At 37.6% G+C, this 8,351-nt stretch overlaps 1 long non-coding RNA gene across 1 annotated transcript; it reads right to left on the bottom strand.

The window, feature by feature from the left end:
• Positions 1-679: 679 nt before the first annotated feature.
• LOC140711474 (uncharacterized) lies at positions 680-3,154 on the bottom strand. Its single transcript, XR_012092685.1, has 2 exons — positions 3,034-3,154; positions 680-1,048 (listed from the first exon to the last, which is right to left on the bottom strand). It is a non-coding gene; the product is annotated as an uncharacterized lncRNA (long non-coding RNA).
• Between the last annotated feature and the right edge of the window lie 5,197 nt (positions 3,155-8,351).

Genomic DNA, 8,351 nt, shown 5'->3' with positions numbered 1-8,351 from the left:
AGTAAATACATTTGAATGACTTCCCAAGTTTGATGCTGTATTAGTTTGCTAGGGCTGCTATAACAAAGTACCATAGACTGAGTGGCTTAAACAAAAGAAATGTATTTCACAGTTCTGAAGACTAGAACTCCAAAAGCTGGGTGCTGGCAGGGTTGGTTTCTTATGGAAATGCCTCTCTCCTTGACGGTTGGTTTCTTACGGACAGGCCTCTCTCCTGGTCTTGTAGATGGTCATCCTCTCCCCGTGTCTTCATATAATCTTCCCTCTGCATCCAAATTCCCTTTTCTTATCAGGATGCCCATCTTGTCAGATTAGAGCTGACCCTAGTGATCTCATTTTAATTTAATTCTTTCTATGAAGACCCTGTCTCCAAATATGGACACATTCTGAGGTACTGACCCCAACGTGAATTTTGCGGGGGACACAGTTTAGCCCATAACACATGACTTAATTTTATACATGTCTATTTGATCTAATTTTCTACTTAGTGGCCTTTTATTTTCCACCTCATCAATTATATTTTCCCAATATTTATCACTTTTGATCATTATTAATTATTGAAGCACCTTTAAATTTAATCTGATACAAAAATGCCCTAGACCAGGTACCAGGTAGAGCAGGCTGGGATCTCACATAAGAATATATGGTAGAAAGAATTAGAATTTTATTTCATAGAGAGTAAGCCCCATGTGTTTTTCTTTCTTTATAACCTCCAGTGTCATGCAGAACAGTAAACTCACAGCACATGCCTGTGGGAAAGATGAGTGAGTCAATGAATCAATTAGCAGGATTCAAAGAGCAACAGCTGACATTTATAATCCCTCTTCTTCTAAGCATACAGAGTAATCGTGTTGCCTTGTTGAAGACTCTTTAGAGTTGCCTGGCTGGGGAATCTTTAGTTTGAGAGACAGTCTGGGGACTCACACTCATCATGGAGTAGCCTGAACTGCATCTTGAGATTTGCCAGTGTTTCCTGAGCAATCTGAGCATTGCTCCAGTAGTGTGAAGTTATGTCAGGGAAGTAAAAAGCCAAGGTCTCCAGTAGACCCTGGGGAGAATGAAGATAAGAACATCACACCATTTAAATGATGAAAGCAAGAAATTTAACAGTGAAAAGTGATATGGCATTGCATTTTCCCTTTAAAAGGACGAATTCTGTTTACTTTGACCAAGAGCAGGCTTAATTTAAAAACAGGGTGATGATCCAGTTTATACCAAAATACCAATATATTCAAATAATAAAGTAAATTAGCCCTTCTGATAAAAATAAGATCTTATCAGAATGCTAACCACTGTGGCATATCTACAAAGAGAATATTGCATAAGTTCAAAATTGTCCAATTTCATAGAGAAAGCTTTTATCTAGTTTCTTAAACACTTGTAGCTTCCTTAACTCCATAGTTTATCCCATCTGTAATTTTCAAATCCCTATGTATTCACTTTCCACTATATCTTTTCCACTTGAGAACTGAATAAGATACATATGTACATATCTAGATAGACACATAAATATCCATAGATAAAATAATAAAAATCCTAATCTCTAGCTAGATAAAGAGTATTGTTCCCAGTACACATTTCAGTTATCTTAAATGTTTGCTTTTTTTTTGTAGGTTTATTCTTTGGGTGGGAGTGCATTGGTTTTTGTTTTTATTTTTAACAAAGACAAAAGAGAAAGAAGAGAGAAAAGATAATTGCACATTCTAAGTATTTTATCAGAGCCTGAGAGTAGAGGCTGTGTTATGATTCCTGGAGGAAATCTGTTTTCATCACAAACCACCTCACAGTATGATGCAATTTATCATGATTGTCATCCTAGGCTCAAGGGAGAGCAGAAATAGAATCCCAGCAGCTCTGTGCATAAGGACCTATGTACTCAAGCGCATGGTTAAACCTCAGTGAAATCGTTGCCATCATTGGGTGCCAGCCACCGGCTACTGACAGTAGTTTTCCCCAACTGACCAACTTTTAAGAGGCTGGTTTAAATTCACATCAATCTATAAATATTTAGGGCAAAAATCACTCAAGTGCATAAACATACCACCCCAAACTCAGCAACACAATACTATATGCATTTCCAATTCTTTATGTAGACAGGGCATTTTACAGTTAGTTCTTCCTTTTTTTTTTTTTCTTTTTTTTTTTTTTAACTGCATTTTAATGCCCCAGGTTTCTTTAAACTTCTGTCAGAATGTTGACTCAGACCGAGATTTTATTTTTAATTCAGGAAAGAAGAGGATATAATGTCTTTAAAAGAAGAAGGAAATTCGGTGAGTTTTCTGCAATTAGCACCATAGAAGTCAGTTAAGATGCCTTCTGGAAATTTCCAATAGATAGGGGGTAAGTTAGAACGACAGCAGGCAGCAAATGAAAACAGCACTTGGCAATTTGGGAATCGTTTTTTGTGACAAACTATCTGGTAAGCAACAATTTTGGCTTTCTCTAAACTTGTATAACTTGCTGTTATTTTGGCTGATTTTGATCATTAACACAATTGCACATAGAGAACTGTCAGTAAAATTAACTTCGGGTTGAATTCACGCCTACTTTCCCACCTCATTCTACTCAAGTACTTTCAGAAATCCCATCCTTTCTTCTAGAAACTTTGAAGCAAAAAGAGCTAGAAAAGAAGGTGGCCAGACTGCTACACCTCCCCTCCTTCCCATCATTATAGATCAAGCACTTAAAGTGAAGTTTAAACCTCAAGTCTATCTCTCCAATTCATGCTTTCCTATAGACTGGATTTTTTAGTTCAAGTTTATCTGGCTAAAACATAAGTACATATTCATATCACTAAATAGAAAGACAATGGTCCACAATGTGCTCCACTTTGTTTCCTACCTTTAAAAAATTGTATCATTATCCAGTTGCTCAATTCATAGCCTAGGTCTTTTCTTCCTTCTCTTTTTCTATGGTAACACTTAACTAATCACTTTTTTTGTTTTTCAAATTTTTCTTCTCCCGTATCTCTTGTATCTGTCCATCTTTTCTATGTGCCAACAACATCCAGTTCAGACCTCAGTCATTCCTCACCTGTTTACTGCAATAGCTGTAAAGAAATTTCTTCTTCGAGCCACCCTTACACATTAATTCTATGATGCAGCTAGTCATTTTTCCAACATGAAAATCTCTTCATGTCACTTTTACAAAGACTCCGCATAAAAATCCAAATGACATGGGGTAGTTAACAAACCGCTCATGACTTGTCCCCAGCAAACCGCTCCAGCCTCATTTGTCGCTTCCTAAACTAACCTTGAGCCCCAGTATTTGGCTACTCACAGGTGCCCAGATCAGCCATGATTTCTTTACCCTCTTGTCATTTTCCCTGGGCCTGGAGCTTGGACTCCTTTCCCTGCTTCAGTTCTTTCTCGGTTTCTTGTAGAAGTCAGTTCTTGCAGAAAACCTGTGACAGTAGAAAACTTGTGACTGTATCTCCAGCAGGGCACTGTGAATCCTGTGTACTCCTTAAATAATTTCTTGCAAGAGGGGCTTACTTTTATATTCCATCTCCCTCTATCTTAAAAGCTCCTTAAGAGCAGGTATTCTTTTTAATCATCATTTATTACTGAATCCTGAGTATATAATGTAACACCAGGGCCATAGAAATTTCATGCTTTATAAATATTGTTCAAAGAATGAATGAAGAGATGGCAGAGGAAGATGTCTTAGAAATCAATATTACAGTTGTGTTGCTGTTGCTGTTGCTCCAGTGAGGTCTTGGGGAAATTATTCACCCCAGTTGGATAGCTTTAGCTCTTTCATCTTTGGAGTGAATATTTAGTGAGGACAACCCACTTCTTAACTGACTGATATTGAGGTGGTGACAAGAATTCCATCCACATTTTTACTTTCCAGTGTTTGGGGCAAATTCAGTCATTTTGTAATCATAAGTAGAAATTCAATAACTTGTTTTCTAATCAAAACTAGAAATCCATAGAAATGCAAACAGTGATGCTCTACCAAAATTATATACAAGTCAGCACTGAAAATGAGAAGTGGTTTTTTACACCCTAGGCGCTTAGAAAAAGATGGCTCTTATTTTTTAAATGGATTATGTTCTGCAATAAAGCATATGTTTTATATTTTCCTAGGCTGCAAACATATGTCACAATGTACACTGTCTATTTGTACTATAAGTAGTTTGCTTTAAAAAATAAAAATATTGATTTTTAAGCTTTCTCTCCAAATCTCTATTTGGTTCTCGGGTTTTTTGCTTTGCTTCTGTGAAGAGATAGTTCATGCCACTTTGATGCTTTCTAATTTTCTTCCTGTGCTTCTGAAAGACAACTAGGTGTCTCTTTTTGTAAAGATATTCATTATGAAATTATAACATGGTATAGGTTGAGACATGACGGGATATTTCACCGACTATGGGGAGTCAGTAATAGACCTCTTCATTATCCCAGCAGTCAAAGCCCAGCTTTAAAATGTCAAGTGTCTCTGCAATGCCTAATTCCAATTTACTGGGGAAGAGGAAGGAAAGATTAGAAAGAGATTAAATGTATGGGTATTTAGTATCATGAAAAATTGAATTTATTGGAATTAAAATTATTATAAAAAAAGACCAAACCATGGTAGTCCTTGGAATGCCACCTGCTCATTTTGAACTTCTTGAGATGGAACATGAATTAGTGACTATCTAAGAAATCAGAAATTACATATCCTGGGCCTTAGAAATTTTTGGTTTTTATATCTATAAAAAAAAAAGGATACATCCCAAGTTGTACTTACATTCTTACTTAATCAAACATGTTTTTAAAAATATACAAACATAATTAGAAGGTGAGTAGGTAAATGGGATGCCTAGTAATCAACATTTAGTTATAATTTATGATGTCTTAATTAGTTTCCTTATAATTTAATTGATGAAAATTATTTACATGTACAAATAGCCACTGACTGTGAAAGCTAGTAGAGCCAAGATCCCACTTACATTATTTTCCCAACCAATAAACAAACAAACAAACACTTTTAGCAACCAAATTATTTTTGTAATCTATTGTTTAGACATCTGTTCTGTTTACTACTACAGTGTGAGAATGCTGTACTAGGGAATTGAAAAATTGTTATTGTGAACAGTGGAGTTTCTCCCCCTCAGTACTACTGACATGTGGGATGAGAAGATGTTTTGTCTTGGGCAGCTGTCCTGTGCATTCTAAGATGCTGAGCAGCATCTCGGCCCTGCTTCTGCCTGCTGGACGCCAGGAGCACCCCCCTCCCAGTTACAACATCCAAAACCGTTTCCAGGCATTGCCCCCAGTTGGGCCACCGCTCTAGTCTCTTAGTGTTCTAAGTCGGGAATGTGTCATTTGTCATTATTTAAAGCACTCAGTGATAGTACAGCATTTAGTTAAAAAAAAAAAAAAAATTGGGAAAGATATGCCTATAATGTTGTGCTAGATGGTCCAAGAGAAATAGGAACCCAAAGTGTAGAAAGCAGCAGGCCTGGGGTTGATCTAACAAATCTTCTCAGTCTCTACAGGCTCTAGGCCAGCCCCTTCACCTTTTTTTTTTTTTTTTTTTTTTTTTGAGAAGGAGTCTCTGTTGCCCAGGCTGGAGTGCAGTGGCACTATCTCAGCTCACTGCAACCTCCACCTTCCGGGTTCAAGCAATTCTCCTGCCTCAGCCTCCTGAGTAGCTGGGACTACAGGTGCACGCCACCATGCCCTGCTACTTTTTGTATTTTTAGGAGAGATGGGGTTTCACCACACTGGCCAAGCTGGTCTCAAACTCCTGACCCTGTGATCCTCCTGCCTTGGCCTCCCAAAGTGCTGGGATTACAGGTGTGAGCCACCGTGCCTGGCCACCCTTCACATTTTTATCCCTCAATTTTCTACCATAAAAATGAATAATACTAATAATTCTCTCATAAGGTTGGGGTCCCAATCAAGGGAGCAAAAACACGAGAAGGACCAATGAACTACACAGATGGATGAGCCTGGAGGGCGTCATGCTAAGTAAAATAGGCCAGGCGCAGACACACAAATGCCGCATAGTCTCACTCATATGTGCAACCTAAAAAGTTAAACTCACAGAAGCAGAGAACAGACTGGTGGTTACCAGGGCTGGTGGACTGAGGGTCAGGGGAAGATATTGATCAAAGGGTAAAAAATTCAGTTAGATAGGAAGAGTATGTTCAACAGATCTATTGTACAATATGGTGACTGTAGTTAACAACAATGTGTTTTATAATTGAAAATTGCAAAGATAATAGATTTTAAGTGTTTTCACCATACACACAAAAATGAGTGTGCAATTTAATGCAAATGTTTATTCGCTTAACTATTCCACAATGTATTCATGCAGCAAAACATGCTGTACATTATACACATACACTTTTATATGCCAGTTAAAAACTGGCTAAGATAATAATAATCTTAGCCAAAAAAAGGCCAGCAAAGATACTAGCACATAATGAGTATTCAAAAATTTGTTTTATTATTAACAAAACATGATTCAAAAAGTAGTTCAAAAATATTTTTTGCTATGCTGTTTGCAGGGAAAATTTCTCTTTTTATCATGGATCAAATGATTTTAGATAAATGGAGTCAAATTCTCCCACATAACCCTTATAATTTCAGGAATTTATAATTAGTATAATAATTCTTTTTAGCCTTAGTTATTAAGAGGTAGTGTAAGCTAATGGTTAAGAACAGAATTTTAGAATCAGACAGATCTAGGCAAATCACACTTCCTCCAGTGTGATTTTCTATGCCTCACTCAGGCATCAAACGAAACAAATCATAAAGCTGTAGTTTTGTTTTTGAATTTACTTTCTACTGATATGGGCTTGGAGGTAGCTCTAAGACAAAAAACAAAAAAAGTACTGATGTTTCAGAAACATTGAATTAATGGTGTTGCTTGAAAGTTAAGAAACAATAGAAAAGGAAAATAAAAGAAAAAATATGGCCGGGCGCAGTGGCTCAAGCCTGTAATCCCAGCACTTTGGGAGGCCGAGACGGGCGGATCACGAGGTCAGGAGATCGAGACCATCCTGGCTAACACGGTGAAACCCCGTCTCTACTAAAAAATACAAAAAATTAGCCGGGCGAGGTGGCGGGCGCCTGTAGTCCCAGCTACTCGGGAGGCTGAGGCAGGAGAATGGCGGGAACCCGGGAGGCGGAGCTTGCAGTGAGCTGAGATAGCGCCACCGCACTCCAGCCTGGGCGACAGAGCGAAACTCTGTCTAAAAAAAGAAAAAAGAAAAAAAAAAAGAAATACAGCAGACAGCAGTCCCCCTTATCCTCAGTTTTGCTTTCGAAATTTTCGTTTACTCGAGATTAACTGCAATCTGAAAATATTAAATGGAAATTTTCAGAAATAAACAATTCATACGTTTTAAACTGCCTGCTGTTCTATGTAGTGTGATGAAATCTCACACTGTCCAGTCCTGTTATGCCTGGAGCACGAATCCTCCCCTCTTCCAGAGGGTCCCCACTGTGGATGTTCCCTGCCCGCAAGTCACGTAGCTGTCTCAGTTACCGGACTGACTGTCCAACGTCTCCATGCTTGAGGTCACGTCATCCTTATTTTACTTAATAATGGCCCCAAAGTGAAAGAACAGTATTAATTTTTAAAATTTTCCTGAACTCACAATCCAGGAAAAAGATATTAATGTACTCAGAGAATTCGTTCAAAATGCCATTTGCAATCCCTAGTCCTATTCTCTGAACATAGTATTGCATAGGTGCTCAGGGTGCTTTTGAAATGAGCCACGTCACCAAAAGAAAAGTGACATTTGCTTTGTTATATTAAAACAACTTCAGAAGCATGCAGCAGCTCCTGAATTTCTTGGGATGGAATGGAGCAAGTTTTAATATTAGCTCACACATATATTTGCACTTCATGATATTTATTACATAGCCTCGACTAATAAAAAAGTTAAAAAAATTAGAACCAACTGAGGCTTTGTAACTCGGCTAAAAGCATGTCACATTATAAGTGGTTTGTAGAATGAACTGCTTTTAGACTGATACCCTTTAATGTTCATATTTGTTTCATAAATTTGTCACCCAAATCCCTTGGTGAAATCTCCCTAATGTACACTGAACAAATAAAAATGATTCAAGATGTAAGTAACTAACAAAATCTTCTCATTAAGAGGATGTCACTAACTGACCAAGAATATGTCACTTCATCAGCTCTGAAATCTTTAACAGATCAGTAAAATAAATCATACCAAGTGCATGAACTGAGAGCGTGGTTTCTTAAAAAATGCATCAAGTGAATTTTATTTTCATCTACTCAGATGGGCGATGAGCACTCAATGGGAGTAAAGATTGTTTTGGAAGGTGCAGATAAATTTCAATAACAATATCTAGGTGCCTGCAGTGTTGCTGGCAGTAGCTTAT

This window comes from Chlorocebus sabaeus, chromosome 3, assembly GCF_047675955.1.
Source record: "Chlorocebus sabaeus isolate Y175 chromosome 3, mChlSab1.0.hap1, whole genome shotgun sequence".
Classification (NCBI taxonomy): domain Eukaryota; kingdom Metazoa; phylum Chordata; class Mammalia; order Primates; family Cercopithecidae; genus Chlorocebus; species Chlorocebus sabaeus.
Note: the sequence above shows the minus strand (reverse complement) of the source record. Positions and strands in the feature narration are given on the sequence as shown.